Source organism: Saccopteryx bilineata, chromosome 11 (assembly GCF_036850765.1).
Source record: "Saccopteryx bilineata isolate mSacBil1 chromosome 11, mSacBil1_pri_phased_curated, whole genome shotgun sequence".
Lineage (NCBI taxonomy): Eukaryota > Metazoa > Chordata > Mammalia > Chiroptera > Emballonuridae > Saccopteryx > Saccopteryx bilineata.
The window spans coordinates 65,737,418-65,755,477 of NC_089500.1; the positions used below are offsets into that span (position 1 = coordinate 65,737,418).

At 41.6% G+C, this 18,060-nt stretch overlaps 1 protein-coding gene and 1 pseudogene across 8 annotated transcripts in view; one reads left to right on the forward strand and one right to left on the reverse strand.

Moving 5' to 3' along the window:
• The window catches only part of LDLRAD4 (low density lipoprotein receptor class A domain containing 4), a 597,062-nt gene that overhangs the window by 10,062 nt on the left and 568,940 nt on the right, over positions 1 to 18,060 (reverse strand). The window lies entirely within an intron of this gene.
• LOC136315614 (autophagy protein 5 pseudogene) lies at positions 2,610 to 3,150 on the forward strand (annotated as a pseudogene).

The window sequence follows — 18,060 nt, forward strand, 5'->3', positions numbered from 1 at the left end:
GGCATCCTGGGTTTTCTCACATTGAAAATGGCATAAAAACTCATCCTTGGATGTTGCTAAGACTCATAATTCTCTCGCTGGCCGGTTGGCTCAGTGGTAGAGCGTCGGCCTGGCGTGTGGAAGTCCCGGGTTCGATTCCCGGCCAGGGCACACAGGAGAGGCGCCCATCTGCTTCTTCACCCCTCCCCCTCTCCTTCCTCTCTGTCTCTCTCTTCCCCTCCCGCAGCCAAGGCTCCACTGGAGCAAGGATGGCCCGGGCGCTGGGGATGGCTCCTTGGCCTCTGCCCCAGGCGCTAGAGTGGCTCTGGTTGTGAAAGAGCGACGCCCCAGATGGGCAGAGCATTGCTCCCTGGGTGGATCCCGGTCGGGCGCATGCGGAAGTCTGTCTGACTGCCTCCCCGTTTCCAGCTTCAGAAAAATACAAAAAAAAAAAAAAAAAAAAGACTCATAATTCTGCCCTAGCTTCCTCCTCCTTCCTTCAGATGGTGCCTGGTACCGCACAGGATGACAGCACGTGACCCAGCAGTAGGGGGTGGCACATTTTCTGAAAATGGCAATAACTGTCCTCAATGACCTTATTCTCCTAGAAAGGAGCAAAACTGAAAAAAAGCCTAAAGAGATGAAGCCTTGTGCACACTCAATCTTACCTTTTTCCAAATGCACATCCCACTCCTTCTCACTAAGCTCATTCGGCACCTCTGGCCCCCCTCTCGCCCAGCATCCCAGCTGTCCCGCTTCCTCTCTTGGGGACCTCAGGAATATTACCCGTCTGGTTCATACTCTGCCGGCTCTGTCCACACTGCCTGCTCTTTGGGGCAAGAGGGCTCTAACTCTGAATTTTGATTAAAAGCCGGCGTTCCTGAGAGCCCTGATGGGGGCCCCTCTCCACTGACTGCCGCCTCCCTGGGCCACCTCATTCCCTGCACAGCTTACAGGGCCACCCTCACAGGCATGTGTCTATCTCTGACCCCACCTTCTTGTATGAGCTCCAGACACGTCTGACCATGAGAGCCTCCTGGATTCCAACAGACTCCTAAAATTGGGCGTGTCTAAAGTGGAACTCATTGGCTTCTCCCCCAAACCGCTCATTCCTTTGAACGGCTGTGGTCTCATCAACTCACCACCTTCCTTCACCCTATTCCATTTCCCTCTGTTGCCATCAGATTTCAATAATGATGTATTTATTCACTGACAGTTGCCCTCCCCCCCCCCCAGAATTTATTCACCTTTATAGGACACTGATTTTTCAGGTCTTTCACCATGTGATTCACAGGAGTCATCAAAACTATATAAGATGTTAACTGACAGAACTGCTTAATGCCAACAGCCCAGAAAGCGGCCAGTCCAGTTGTGTGCCCAGCGCTGATATGCAAAGAATCCAGACATAGAACATGACCAGAATTCTAGAAAGGCTGGTTCCGGGTCATCTTGCTGCAAACAGAATTGCTTCGCACTGGCACCCCTGTCACAGCCTGCTCTGGTGGCCCACGCTGCCCATTGCCAGATGGCCCTCATTAGCACACTGCTGCAGGATCCTGCTGATTCCTGCTTGCCTAAATGAGACGGAGTCCTTTGACTATGGTCTCCTGCAAGGAGCAGCCCTGTAATGTCTGCGAGCCTGTAAGCAGAATTCAAAGACATGAGTCCTCTTGTCTAGACCTGTCAGTTTCTTCATCTCCAAATGCTAGTGACGACATTTTCAGGGACAAGGTTCACTGAACTGCTGACATCTACACTCAAATGGCTACATTTCTGCATCCTCATTATGGAATCAATTTTTATCTCAACAGTGAAGGTTCTAATGTTCTTGGCTAATGTTGGTATTGTTGCATTGCATTTTACTCAGAATAAGCTGTGAAACAAGACTGTAATTGAAGTAGTTCACAAAATTTTGAGCAATAGGAACAACATTTTGCTAAGGTTTTTTACACAGGTTTAAATTCATTCCCTCTCTTAAAGCTGTTTTCTTATGAAAATACTAAGTACAAGGAAGGGAAGCATCCACCATCCACTCGTTCGTTACTTCACTATACTTCTACTGAGTACTGTACTTCCTGGCAACGGGCTCAATGCTTTTCCATTGCAACATGTGAGATGGACCCTGGCCGATTGGCTCAGTGGTAGAGCGTCGGCCTGGTGTGCGGGAGTCCTGGGTTCAGTTCTCGGCCAGGACACACAGGAGAAGTGCCCATCTGCTTCTCCACCCCTCCCCCTCTCCTTCCTCTCTGTCTCTCTCTTCCCCTCCCACAGCCAAGGCTCCACTGGAGCAAAGTTGGCCCGGGCGCTGAGGATGGCTCTGTGGCCTCTGCCTCAGGCGCTAGAATGGCTCTGATTGTGGTAGAGCGACGTCCCAGATGGGCAGAGCATCGCCCCCTGGTGGGCATGCCGGGTGGATCCCGGGGCGCATGCAGGAGTCTGTCTGACTGCCTCCCTGTTTCCAACCTCAGAAAAATACAAAAACAAAAACATGTGAGATGATGTGCACACATAACCTAACAGGCACTGTGCCACACCTTCCCTGCAGGACGCTTGAGGATGAGCCAGTGCTTCTGTCTGAGTTTGGTTGAAAAAGAACTTAGCCTATGTGTACTGCTTTAAACACTGGAAGAATGACAGATGACAAAGATGTGCTTCGAGATACGGGGTTTGGAGAAATTCCGACCTACTTCACCCTATATCAGGATGAAATAAATGATCAGAAGGCAGAACCATATTATTTGCTTTTTGCCAAGAGTAAGTTATTTGACGTTGGTAACTGATGAAATGAAAAGGCACTTTCAGAAGTTTATGAGACATTAGTGAGATACAGTTTGACTATGAGGGCACACCACTGAAATGGCATCATACCCACTCGATTTGCTATTTGATCTTCTTGCATCAAGTTCAGCTTTTCCATGGAACATCACAGTACATTTTAAGGGTTTTCCAGGAAAAGGCTGTCAGCACTGTCCATCTAAGGATACAGTTGGAGCTCATTTTATCTCTCATGTGAAAGAAGCTTATGTTTCAAAGTGCAAAAGTCAAGTAGTCCATGACATGGAGAGAAGAGATCACAAGCAGCTCTGGGCGGGGTTACATAATGACAGCCACGCATTTGGCTCTGTGACCCCCTTGTCCTCAGCGATGATAAGCGCAACGAACATTTTGTAACACTAGATAATCGAAAGAGGGCCAAGAAAAGTGAAAATAAAGCAAAGAAAGAAAAAGTGACAATCTGGAAGTGAAGTTTGAATAGAACGTACTAGGATTATAGATGACATAACTGACTATGAGAATGTGACCCCTCGCTGTCTGAGAGAGTCTCCATAGCAGCATCAGGAAATCGGTGAAGGTGAACGTTGCCACATGAATGGGGAATGTGGTTGTGATAAAAAGGATGAAGTTATCCCAGAGGAAGTGATGCTGGCAAAAAATTCATTTAAAGGGACAGAGATACTTCATGATAGCGAAAGTGCAAATGATAGTATGTTAAAAATTGATCCAGACTTGGAGGCGTATGACAGTTCACCATGGCTTATGAAAGATACTTGCTTCTAAGTTAAATGTCAAGGAAGCAAGTACTATTCAAACATGCTGAAGTTATTTTTAAACAAATAAATAAAACACTTTAACTAAAAAAATGTAATTTTAATCATTTAAAAGTGTTCAGTTCTGTGCCATTAAGTACATTCATATTGTCATGCAACTATTACCACCATCGACTCCAGAACTTTTCCATTTTCCCAAACTGAAACGCTATACTCATTAAACCACTAAACACTAACTCCCAACCCTTTCTCCCCTCAGCCCCTGGTAACCACACCCTATGCGCTCTGTCTCCATGAATTTGACTGTTCTAGGCACCTCATGTAAATGGAATATATATAAAAATATATATATATATTTTTTTGTGGATACATTTAATATTATGTCCTTATTTCATTTTAGCATTATGTCTTTAAGGTTCATGCATTTAATTAAAATAAAAGATTCATCCATGTTGTAGCATCCCCTTTTAAGGTGAAATAATATTCCATTGTAGGAATATACCATTTTAATTTTTTATTTATTTATTTATTTTTTCATTTTTCTGAAGCTGGAAACAGGGAGAGACAGTCAGACAGACTCCCGCATGCGCCCTACCGGGATCCACCCGGCACGCCCATCAGGGGCGACGCTCTGCTCACCAGGGGGCGATGCTCTGCCCATCCTGGGCATCGCCATGTTGCGACCAGAGCCACTCCAGCGCCTGGGGCAGAGGCCACAGAGCCATCCCCAGCGCCTGGGCCATCTTTGCTCCAATGGAGCCTTGGCTGCGGGAGGGGAAGAGAGAGACAGAGAGGAAAGCGCAGCGGAGGGGTGGAGAAGCAAATGGGCGCTTCTCCTGTGTGCCCTGGCCGGGAATCGAACCCGGGTCCTCCGCACGCTAGGCCAAGGAATATACCATTTTAAAAATTCATTCATTTATTGATGAATGGTTTGTTTCCTTTTGGGTTATTGTGCTTAATGCTGCTATGAAGGGGAATATGTAAATATCTCTTTGAGTCTCTACTTTAAATTCTTTTGGGTATATACTCAAGTGAAATTGCTGGATCATATGGTAATTTTATGTTTAATTTTTTTATTTAGAAATTTAATTTAATGAGGTGACATCAGAAAGAGTACATAGCTTTCAGGGAAACATTTCTATAGTGTTTGAACTGTTGATTGCATTGTGTGCCCATCACCCAAAATCAAATCATCTTCTATCACTGTATATTTCTCCCTCTTAACTTCCCTTTCCCTGACACCCTCTCCCCCTGGAAACCACTTCACTTTTATCTATGTCCATGAGTCTCAGTTTTATATCCCACGTATGTGTAAAATAATATAGTTCTTAGCTTTTTCTGATTTACTTATTTCACTTAGTAGAATGTTCTCAAGATCCATATATGTCGCTGTAAATGGCAGTATGTCCTAATTTCTTATGGCTGAGTAGTATTCCATTGTAGATATGTACCACATCTTCTTTATCCAACCCTCTACTGAGGGACACTTTGTTTCCATGTCTTGGCCACTGTGAATAATGCTGCAATGAACATGGTGGTGCATGTGTCTTTGTGTTGCAATGTTTTCAAGTTTTTTGGGTAAATACCCAGTAGGGGGGTTGGTAGGTCATACAGTAATTCTATTCTTAATTTTTTGAGGAACCACCATACTGTCTTCCATAGTGGTTGTACTACTTTACATTCCCACCAACAGTGAATAAGGGTTCCTTTTTCTCCACAGCCTCTCCAACACTTGTTATTACCTGTCTTGCTGATAATGGTCCATCTAACAGGTATGAGGTGGTATCTCATTGTAGTTTTGATTTGCATTTCTCTAATAGCTAATGAAGAAGAGCATCTTTTCATATATCTATTTATTGTTTGTATGTTTTCAAAAGAGAAATGTCTGTTTAGGTCCTTTCCCTATTTTTTAATTGAATTGCTTGCTTATTTGTTGCTGAGCTTTATGAGTTCTTTATATTTTTTGGATATTAAACCCTGTCAGAGCTGTTTGTGAATATCAACTCCCACTGGTTGGCAGTCTGTTTGTTTTGTTGTTGGGTTCTTTTGCTGTGCAAAAGCTTTTAAGTTTGATATAGTCCCATACATTTATTGTTGCCTTTACTTCCCTTGCCTTTGGGGTCAAATTCATAAATTGTTCTCTATGGCCAAGGTCCATAAGTTTAGTGCATATGCTTTCTTCTATGTAATTTATTGTTTCAGATCTTATATTTAGATCATGAATCCATTTTGAATTAATTTTTGTGCATGGGGACTAATTATAGTCAAGTTTTATTCTTTTTCATGTGGCTTTCCAATTTCCCCAGCACCATTTATTGAAGGGGTTTTCTTTTCTCCATTGTGACTTTTTGGCTCCTTTGTCAAAGATTATCTGTCCATACATATGTGGGTTTTTTTTTCTGGGTTCTTGATTCTGTTCTATTGGTCTATGTGTCTGTTTTTCTACCAATACCATGCTGTTTTGATTATCGTGGCTCTGTAGTATAATTTGAAGTCAGATAGTGGCTTTATTCTCTTTTCTCAAGATTGTTCTGATTGTTCAAGGTTTTTTTACGGTTATGGTGATATTTTGTTTTATTTCACCACAAATTGGTGATTTTTTTGTTTTATTTCTTTAAAGAATGACATTGGGAGTTTAATGGGTATTGTATTAAATTTGTGTCTTGGTTTGGAGAATATAGGTCATTTTAACTATGTTGATTCTTCCACTTCATGAACACAGAATATTTTTCCATTTCATTGGGTCTTTTTCAATTTCTTTCAGTAATGCTTTGTAGTTTTCAGTGTATATGTCCTTCACAGCCTTTGTTAAGTTTATTTTTAGGTATTTCATTTTATTTTTTGTTGCAATTGTAAAAGAAATTGTTTTTTTTAATTCATTTACTGAAGTTTCATCGTTGGCATATAGGAGAGCAGTAGACTTTCATATACTGATTTTTGTATCCTAAAACTTTACTGTATTTGTTTATTGTTTCTAACAGTTTTCCAGTGGAATCCCTGGGGTTTTCTATATGTAGGATTATGTCATCTGTGTATAGTGATACCTTTACTTCATCTTTCTGGAAATGAATGCTTTTTATTTCCTTCTCTTGCCTGATTGCTCTGGCTAAAACTTCCAGGACTATATTGAGTAAGAGTGGAGAGAGTGGGCAACCTTGTCTCATTCCTGATTTTAGTGGAAAAGCCTTCAGTTTTTTACCATTTAGTATGATATTGGCTAATGGTTTGTCATAAAAGTCCTTTATTATGTTGAGGTACTTTCCTTCTAGACCCATTTCATTGAATGTTTTAAACATAAAGGGTTGTATCTTACTGAATGTCTTTTCTGCATCTATTGATAGAATCATATTGTTTTTGTACTTTGTTTTGTTGATATGGTATATTATGTTGATAGATTTACTTATGTTGAACCTTCCTTGCACTTCTGGAATGAATCTCACTTGATTGTGATGTATTATTATTATTATTTTTTCTTTTTTCTCTTTTCCAAAGCTGGAAACGAGGAGAGACAGTCAGACAGACTCCCGCATGCGCCTGACCGGGATCCACCTGGCACGCCCGCCCCTTCGGGGCGTCGCTCTGCCACGACCAGAGCCACTCTAGCACCTGGGGCAGAGGCCAAGGAGCCATCCCCAGCGCCCGGGCCATCCTGGCTCCAATGGAGCCCTGGCTGCGGGAGAGGAAGAAAGAGACAGAGAGGAAGGAGGGGGGGGTGGAGAAGCAAATGGGCACTTCTCCTATGTGCCCTGGCTGGGAATTGAACCCGGGTCCCCTGCACGCCAGGCCGACGCTCCACCGCTGAGCCAACCAGCCAGGGTTGATGTATTTTTTTTTAATGTGTTGTTGTATTTGATTTGCTAGTATTTTGTCTAGGATTTTTGCATCTATTAGACATTGGTCTGTAGTTTTCTTTTTCTGTGTTGTCCTTGGCAGTTTTTGCTGTCAGGGTTATGTTGGCCTCATAAAATGTGTTAAGGAGCCTGATTGGGTGGTTGCACAGTGGATAGAGCATCGGACTGGGATGCGGAAGACCCAGGTTCAAGACCCAAGGTCGCCAGCTTGAGCGAGGGCTCATCTGGTTTGAGCAAAAGGCTCACCAGCTTGAGCCCTAGGTTGCTGGCTTGAGCAAGGGGTTACTCAGTCTGCTGAAGGCCCACAGTCAAGGCACGTATGAGAAAGCAATCAATGAACAATTAAGGTGTTGTAACGTGCAGTGAAAAACTAATGATTGATGCTTCTCATCTCTCCTTTCCTGTCTGTCTATCCCTCACTCTGACTCTCTCTCTGTAAAAAAAAAAAAAAAAAAAAATTTGTTAAGGAGTATTGCTTCTTCTATTTTTGTAAGACTTTGAGAAGGATAGGAACCAGATCTTCTTGGAATGTTTGGTAGAATTCACTAATGTAGCCAACTGGTCCTGTACTTTTATTTGGGGGGAGGGTTTTGATAGTTTTTTCTATTACCTCCCTTATTGGTCTATCTAGGTTTTCCACTTTTTTGTGACTCAGTTTAGGAGATGGTATTGTTCTAGGAACTTATCCTTTTCTTCTAGATTGTTGAATTTGGTGGCATATAATCTTTCATGGTATTCTACAATAATCCTTTGTATATCTATGAGGTTTGTGGTGATTTCTCCTCTTTCTTTTAGGATTTTGCTTATATAAGTTCTCTTTTTTCCTTAGTGAATCTCACCAGGGGTTTGTCAATTTTATTAATCTTTTCAAAGAACTGGCTTTTTGTTCTATTAATTTTCTTTTTGTTCTCTATTCCATTTAGTTCCACTCTAACTTTTACTATTTTCTTCCTTCTGCTGACTTTGGGTTGCCTTTGTTCTTCATTTTCTAGTTTTTTAAGATGTGATGTTAGGCTGTTTACTTGGGATCTCTCTTGTTTCTTGAGATAGACCTGTAGTAATATAAATTTTCTTTTTATTATTGCTTTTGATGCATCCCAGAAGTTTTCATATGTCATGCTGTCATCCTCATTTGTCTGTATGTATCTTTTTTTTGTTTGTTTGTTTGTTTGTTTTTTCCATTTTTCTGAAGGTGGAAACAGGGAGAGACAGTCAAACAGACTCCCACATGCGCCCGACCGGGATCCACCCGGCACGCCCACCAGGGGGCGATGCTCTGCCCATCCTGGGCGTCACCATGTTGCGACCAGAGCCACTCTAGCGCCTGAGGCAGAGGCCACAGAGCCATCCCCAGCGCCCGGGCCATCTTTGCTCCAATGGAGCCTTGGCTGCGGGAGGGGAAGAGAGAGACAGAGAGGAAAGCGCGGCGGAGGGGTGGAGAAGCAAATGGGCGCTTCTCCTGTGTGCCCTGGCCGGGAATCGAACCCGGGTCCTCCGCACGCTAGGCCAACGCTCTACCGCTGAGCCAACCGGCCAGGGCCTGTATGTATCTTTTAATCTCTGCTTTTATTTCTCCTTTGACCCAAACACTTCTTAGAAGTATGTTAATTTCACATTTTTGTGAGTTTCTTTACTTAACTTTTTTCAGTGTGAGAAAGCAAGAGAGTAAAGAGAGAGGGATAGACATACAGGAAGGGAGAGAGATGTGAAGCATCAATACTTCATTGCAGCACCTTAGTTGTTCATTGATCGCTTTTTCATATGTGCCTTGACCAGGAGGCTCCAGCCAAGCCTGTGACCTCTAGCTCAAGTCAACAACCTTCGACTCAAACCAGTGACCTTTGGGCTCAAGCCAGTGACCTTTGGGTCATGTCTATGAACCCATGTTCAAGCTCGTGATCCCACATTCAAGCCAGATGAGCCAGTGCTCAAGTCAGCAACCTTGGGGTTTCAAACCTGGGTCCTCAGCATCCCAGGTTGATGGTCTATCCACTGCACCACCACCTAGTCAGGCGGTTTCTTTCCTTTCTTGCCTTTGAATTCTAATTTCAGAGCATGATGATAAGAGAATATTGTTGATAAAATTTCAATTGTCTTGAATTTGTTGAAGCTAGTTTTGTGCCCCAACACATGGTCTATACTTGAGAATGTTCCATCCAAACTAGAAAAGTATGTATAATCTGATGTTCTGGGGTGAAATGATTTGTAAATGTCTAGTGTATCCTTTTGGGCTAGTGTGTCATTTTTTTAAAAATTTATTTTTATTTATTTATTTATTTATTTATTTTTTCATTTTTCTGAAGCTGGAAACAGGGAGAGACAGTCAGACAGACTCCCGCATGCGCCCGACCGGGATCCACCCGGCACGCCCACCAGGGGCGATGCTCTGCCCACCAGGGGGTGATGCTCTGCCCATCCTGGGCGTCACCATGTTGCGACCAGAGCCACTCTAGCGCCTGAGGCAGAGGCCACAGAGCCATCCCCAACGCCCGGGCCATCTTTGCTCCATTGGAGCCTTGGCTGCAGGAGGGGAAGAGAGAGACAGAGAGGAAAGTGTGGCGGAGGGGTGGAGAAGCAAATGGGCGCTTCTCCTGTGTGCCCTGGCCGGGAATCGAACCCGGGTCCCCCACATGCCAGGCCGACGCTCTACCGCTGAGCCAACCGGCCAGGACCTGCTAGTGTGTCATTTAACTGATAACTTCTTTATTGATTTTGTTTGGGTGCTCTATCTAAAGCCATCAATGATGTGTTGGTATCTCTAAGTATGATTGTGTTTTTGTCTGCTTCTATTTTTAAATTAGTTTGTAGATGTCTTATATATTTTGGTGCTCCCTGATTTAGTGCATATATAGTAAGAAGTGTTATGTATTCTTGATATAATGTCCCCTTGATCATTATGAAATGTCCACCTTCGTCTCTTGTTACCTTTGTTGTCTTGAAGTCAACATTGTCAGCTATAAGTGTGGCTACAACTGCTTTTCTCTGGGTATTATTTGCTTGGAGAATCATTTTCCAACCTTCTGTTTTAAATCTACTTTTGTCTGTGCAGTTTAGATGTGTTTCCTGAAGGCAGTATATGGTTGGGTTTTGCTTTTTATTGCAATATGCTACTCTGTGACTCTTCATTGGTAAGTTTAGTCCATTTCATTTAGGGTAATTATTGATGCATAAGGATTTCCTATAGCTATTTTATATTTTGTTTTCTGGTAGCCCTGTGTCTCCTTTGGTTCTGTCAATTGTTTTTGTTTTGTTGTATTCCATACTTGTTTTCAGCTTCCTCTTTTTTTATGCTATGTATTTCATTTTCTCCCCCATGCATTGTTACTATTAGGTTATTAAGAAAAACATTTTTATATATATGAGTCCTTCATCTTATGAGTGCTTCTACACTCCATTGTCCTTTGCTACTACAGATCTTTGTCTTCTTCCCTTTTATGTTATTGTCACAGATTATCCTTATTTTTATTGTGACCTGTTGGAGCTTTTACTTGTAGTTTTAATTTGTTTTGTTTTGTGTGTGTGTGTGTCTGGTCCAATAACCTCTTAGAGCATTTCCTGTAGTGGGAGTTTTCTGGTGATAAATTTCCTCAGCTTCTGTATGTCTGCAAAAGTTTCTACTTCTCCTTCATATTTGAAAGATAACTTTGATGGATCTAGTATTCTTGGCTATTAATTCCTCTCTTTCAGTACTTTGAATGTTTGGGTCTGCTCTCTTCTGGCTTGTAGAGTTTCTGCTGAGAAGTCTGATGATAACCTAATGGGACTTCCTTTATGTTATGTTCTCCTTTTCCCTAGCTGCCTTGAGGATTCTTTGTCATTGATTTTTTACTATTTTATTACAACGTGCTTTGGAGAAGGCCTGTTTGTGTTAAGATAACTGAATTCATGAATCTAACTCTTTACACAGGCTTGGTAAGTTCTCATTATTTGTTTCAATAGGCTCTCCATTCCCTTTACCTTCTCTTCTTCTTCTAATATGCCCATTATTCTTATAGTGCTCTTCCTGATGTAGTCAGAAATTCTAATAGAGCTTTCTAATTTTTTAAAAATTCTTGAGTCTCAGCCCACATTAGTTGGCTCAGTGGTACAGTATCGACTTGATTCCTAGTCAGGACACACAGGAGAATTAACCATCTGCTTCTCCAACCCTTCCCCTCCTCCTTTTCTCTATCTCTCTTCTCCTCCTGCAGCATGGCTTGAATGGTCGAGCAAGTTGGCCCTGGAAGCTGAGGATAGCTTCATGGCCTCGCCTTAGGTGCTAAAATAGCTCGGTTGCTAAGCAATGGAGCAGCAGCCCCAGATGGGCAGAGCATAGTTCAGTAGGGGGCTTGCTGGGTAAATCCGGATCGGAGCACCTGCAGGAGTCTGTCTCTATGCTTCCCTGCCTCTTACTTAAAAAAAAGTTCTTGAGCTTCCCTCTCCTCTTCCCTCTGTATCATCTCTAGTAGCCTGTCCTTGACGTCGCTGATTCTCTCCACTATCTGGCACGTTCTATTATACTACTCACAAAAATTGAGGATATTTCAAAATGAATATGAAGTAATAAAAAAAAAGCATTTGATTTTTTATTATTAAACAAGAACATCAGAAAAGCAAACGACAAGTAAAAGAAAGTTGTCCAATGATGCAAATGAGATGCAAAACCAACTTTTATTTCATTGGTGAAAATGCACTATACAAAAGGCTGAAAGTACTGGAGTATCTGCACATTCCCTGATCCCCTAATTTTTGTGAGCAGGTAGTTAAACTTGCTACCTCAGTATTCAATTCATGTTGAGTTCTTCATCTCTGTTTATACAGTTTCAACCTCCTTGGTGAAGTATTCGTTTTCTTTTCTCAGCTCCTTAAATTGCCTAGCATTGTTTTCTTGTAACTCTTTGATTTTTTTCAGTACTTCAATACTGAACTATCAATTAACTCCAAGGTATCCATGTGTTTAAAGTAGCTTTCTGGAGATTTTCAATTTTCTTCCTGAACTGCATCTCTTTTTTTGTATAGTCTTGATATTTATTTTTTTCTGCCTTGATGGCATTTGAGAGTGGTATTATTAAGATATCAAACACAAAACAGTAACATAAAATAAAAATAAAAGATAAAAATTCAAATTAATTAAAAAAATAAAAGACAAAAGAGAAAAAGAATGAAAACTAAAAACAGTCCCAAACAAATAGAAAAAGGAGAGGTTTTTCTATTATTTCATAGTAGATGGTGCTGGATTACAAGTATTAGTTAGCTCTGTGAAATTCCCTGGCTGACCTCCACTGAGAAGCTGCTGTCGTGATGATGGAGGTGGGGCTGCAATCACAATAATGTGTGGGGTGTGCTGTGAGGTTTACGGCTTTAGCAATGGCAACCTCAGGCCTTCGTATGCTCCTCCTCCCTGTGTCTCAACAGACTAGCGAATAAGACATAGAGCACTTCTGATCTTCAGGGGAAATAGTGGCCCTGTAGAACTTGCTGTGGGGTACGTCTCTGCCATTCTCCATAAGCATGAGGGGAGAGAGATGGGAACTGGAAGTCTGGGGGACACACATTATATATCTTTGTTTTTGTCTAGAGGGCAGGCTGCCAGAAGCCCGTCGGAACACCGGCAGTGACCCCTTGCTCTGTCACCACTTTGGTTCAGTGTCTCTCCAAATGCTCCCCAATCTCCACTCCTCCCAGCTGAAGAAGGCCCAGTAACTCTGTGTTTCTCCCCCTTCCTGAGCCCTGGCAGACAAAAACCCAGACAAACCAGGTTTATCCTCTCTCCGGAGCCCTATCATCAGCGTTTCTTATCCTGATGTAAGTTTTAAACTCCAAATGCCCAAGGTCCAGGAGCTCCAATGTCAGAGGGCAAGAGAATAGAATGTCCCACTTCAAGAAGAAAAAGATTTGCCTTCCTCCAACTTTTTGTTTTATTTAGGTCCTTGAGGAGCTGGAAGATGCACATCTACATTGGTGAGGGCAGAATTTCTTTATTCATACTACTGAGTCAAATATTAATCTCTTCTGGAATTACTCTCACGGGAACATCCAGAAATAATGTTTAATCAGCCATCTGGGTATTGCTTAGCACAGTCATGCTGACATATAAAATTAGCCATCACAATGAGAGATACTGAGCTCTTCCCATATGCTTATTGGCCATTTGTGTATCTTCTTTGGAAAAATGTCTATTCAAATCCTTTGCCTATTATCTTGTTGTTAAGTTGTAGGAGTTCTTTTTTTTTTTTTTTTTTTTTTTAATTCAGTGAGAGGAGGGGAGGCAGAGAGACAGACTCCTATATGTACCACAACCAGGATCCATCTGGCAAGCCCACTAGGGGGCGATGCTCTGCCCATCTGTTGCTGAGTGACAGAGCTCTTCTAGTGTCTGAGGCAGAGACCACGGAGCTGGGGCCAACTCACTCCAATTGAGCCATGGCTGCAGGAGGAGAAGTGAGAGAGTGAGAGAAGCAAGAGGGGGAGGAGTAGAGAGGCAGATAGGCTCTTCTCCTATGTGTCCTGACCAGGACTAGAACCCAGGACATTCACACACCAGGCTGATGTTTTACCACTGAGACACTGGCCAGGGCCAGGAGTTCTTTGCATATTCTGAATATTAACACTTATCAGATACATGATTTGCAAATATTTTCTCCCATTATATGAGTTCCCTTTCACACTCTTTTTTTTTTCTTTTTCTCTTTTTTTCTCTGATGAGAAGCATCAATCATTAGTTTTTCATTGCGTGTTGCAACACCTTAGTTGTTCATTGATTGCTTTCTCATATGTGCCTTGACAACGGTCCTTCAGCAGACCGAGTAACCCCTTGCTCAAGCCAGTGACCTTGGGTCCAAGCTGGTGAGCTTTTGCTCAAACCAGATAAGCCTGCACTCAAGCTGGCGACCTCGGGGTCTCGAGCTTGAGTCTTCCGCATCCCAATCCGACGCTCTATCCACTGCGCCACCACTTGGTCAGGCCCCTTTCACACTCTTGATAGTGTACTTTGACAAACCAACATTTTTAATTTCTAAAGGCCAGTTTTATATTCTTTTTCTGCTGTACTTCTGGTGTCATATCCAAGAAATCCTTCCCAAAACCAATGTCATGAAGTTTTCTCACCAGTTTTCTTTAAGAGTTTTATAGTTTTAGTTTTTACATTTAGGTTTTTGATCCATATGGAGTTATTTTATATATATATATATATGGTATAAAATATTTTGCATGTCGATATCCAGTTTTAACAGTTTTGAAAATACTGTCCTTTCTCTTTGAATGGTCTTGGCACCATTGTCAAAAGTCATTTGATGCTGAGGTCGCCGGTTTGAAACCCTGGGGCTTGCCTGGTCAAGGTACATATGGGAGTCGATGCTTCCAGCTCCTCCCCCTTCTCTCTCTGTCTCTCTCTCCACTCTGTCTCTCTCTCTCCTCTCTAAAATAAATAAATTAATAATAATAAAAAAAAAGGCAAATGTATCTTCTTTTAAAAAAAAAAAAGTCATTTGACCATTGTAAAGCCAGCAGCCAGGGCCACCATCAGAGCAGCCTTCTGGCAGGTTCACATTGGATTCGGACAGTCGGTAAAGAAACAACGGAGCCACAAACTGGTGGGCCATAGTCTTTAATCCTAGCTTGCACCCAGCAAGCAAGTAAAAACACACACTGGGCTCCAAAACCCACTCACATTCAGTGCTCACAAAGCCACTGACTTATCCGAGTTTCCTAGAATCAAAGGTTTCTAGCTCACCAGACTTATTCACCTCAGTTCCCCATCTCCTTCCTTCTCCCAGATACAAACTCTACACAAACTGGCATCTCACTCAGCACTCCGCCATCTTGGCTGCTTCTCCTGGCCTCCTCCACGTGGCCTCCTTCTGCTCTCTGCTCTGCTCTCTCCTCTAATGATAATCTCAGGAACCAAGAGCGCAAACTCTCCTTCTGCCCCCATTTTATATTGTAGCTTCACAACCTCTAATCCAATATACAAAATAGGGAAGTCTCTAATACAAAGTCACTTCTCTGAGGCATGATTGGATTGTACCAGCCCACATCAAAAAGGGTGGGAAAGGCTTAATCCCAAAACCAAGCCCCAGGCTACAAGGATTCTCAACACACATTAATATCACCTGGGCAACAGCCTCCTCGTGGGCAGCGTAATCTTTAACAAAGTGAGCATAATACATTTTATCTGCCCAACAACCATATATGGGAAAGTTTGTTGCTGGGCTCTATTCTATTCCATTGGTTTACATGTCTCTTTATGTTAATACTGTAATGTTTGTTATTGTAGTTTAGTGGTAAGTTTTGAAACCAGAAAGTGTGAGATGTCCAACTTTGTTATTCTTTTCCAATATTATTTTGGCTATTTGGGAATGGGGGTTCCTTGAGATAGCTCATGAACTTTAGGTTGGACTTTTCTATTTCTGCAAGAAACATTGAGATTTTGATAGGGATTGCACTAAATCTGTGTTCTTTGTTTGTTGGAATCTTTAGGTTTCCTTCATATAAGATCATGTCATCTGTGAACAGAGATAACTTCTCCTTTATAGTTGGAATGCCTTTTTTTTTTTCCTTAATTGTTCTGGCTAAAACTTCCGATAAATACTATGTTGAAAAGAAGTGGTTAAAGCATGTCTCCTTGTCCTTTTCCTGATCTTAGAGGAATAGCTTTCCGTACTTCACCATTGAGTACAAGGTTAACTGTGGGCTTTCCATAGATGCCTTTCTTATGTTGTGATAATTTCCATCTATCCTTGTTTGATGGATGTTTTTATCATGAAAAAGTACTGAATTATGTTAAATACTTTTTCTGTATGATGAGATGATCATGTATTTTTCCCCTTTGTTTTGTTAATTGGTGTATTACACTGATTTTCATATGTAAAACCATCCTTGCATTACAAAAATAAACTCCACTTGGTCATGGTATGTAACCCTTTTAGTATGTTGCCAAATTCAGTTTGCTAGTATTTTGTTGAGGATTTCTACATAATACTCATAAGAAATAATGGTGTTTTGTTTCTTTGTTTTTTCCTGTTGTGTTTTTGTCTGGCTTTGGTATTAGAGTAAAAATGCTGGCTTCACAGAATGAATGAGAAACTGTTCCTTTCTCTTCGTTTTTTGGAATGAGTTTGAAAACTATTGGTGTCAATTCTTTGTTAAGTGTTTGGTAGAACTCATCAGTGAAGCCATCTGGTCTAGGGATTTTCCTTGGGAGATTTTCAAAGATTGAGTCATTCTACTTACTAGTTACAGGATCTATTCAGATTTTCGGTTTCTTCAAGATTCAGTCTCACTAGAGTGTATTTCTAGGAATCTGTCCATTTCATCTAGGCTATTATATTTGTTGATAACTAACTGTTCATAGTACTCTTTTATAATCTTTCTTATTTCTATATCTCTTGGATCTTTTTCCACCCAAAAGATAGGTTGATATTGTTTTTTAGATTTTTTTTATTTATTCATTTTTGGAAAGAGAGAGAGAGAGAGACAGACAGATAGACAGACTATGAGGTGGAGCAGGAAGCATCAACTCCCATATGTGCCTTGACCAAGCAAGCCCAGGGTTTCGAACCAGCAACTTCAGCATTCCAGGTGGATGCTCTATCCACTGTGCCACCACAGGTCAGGCCAAGATATGTTGATATTGTTAAATGAGAGTAAATGTCATAGTTATGACTGTGATTTACTGGCACTCCCGCTGTGAGCTGTGGTTGAAGCCTGCTGCCTTGGTTCATGTGCACTGTGACCATGTGTGAGGCCATTCTCATACCCTGAACCTTCTTGGCTTTGTGTATTGCACTAAACTCTCCTTACCACATGCCAGGGACCACAGGATCATCAGGTTTGGGGACTGAAAACATCTAATACAACATTTTCCAAACTGTGAGTTGCAACCTCACAGAAAGCTAGAAAATCCACTTAAGTGGGTCACAGCCAGCATTTGAAAAAATGAAACAATAGAAAATATCATTGTCTGTAAATATTGTTTGGTGAAACCTTTGTCTTAATATAAGTATTGTGGATTGTGGTATCAAATGTATTTCTTACTGTTCTTCATAGTCAAAAACAATCTGAAAGTCTCTGATTTAAGCCAATAATTCCTCATTTTAGATAGGATGACACTGAGGCCCCCTTGGGAACATTACTCACTAGAGGTAAGATAGTCTATTTGTGGTAAAGCAAGGCCATTGGTGGGTAATTTGGCTTCTACTCAAGGGTTCCTCTCAATGAATAAATGTATTGTATGGCCTCAAATATTTGGAAATATATATTTCTTCCTGTCCAAGGGTAAGAATTTCAAAGCATAGGTAAGACTGATCTTTGGATATTCAGCAACACCTTTACCTTCTGATAAAAATAAATTTTCTTTCTTCCCTTTTCTCATGGAACCTCTCTACCATCCAAATGCTTCAGCATTACTACCTTTCCCACCCTAGATGGCAGTAACAGTTTACATGTAAAGGCAGTGCCTCTAGATATCAATCACCATGTTCTCTCCAGCATTTCCCCTTCTATTACTCCTTGGGAATCCATCATCAGACTTCTCAAGACTTAATATTTCCCTCCCAACTCTACTCAATTTAGGGCATGTCCCTTAAGAGAAAGATAAATCATTCAGGAAGGCATGTTGGGAAGAAAGGAAAAGAAATCCTTTCTATGTCCAGAATAGTATACTAGATCAGGGAGGTCTGTAAGCCTGGAGGAACAAGCAGAAA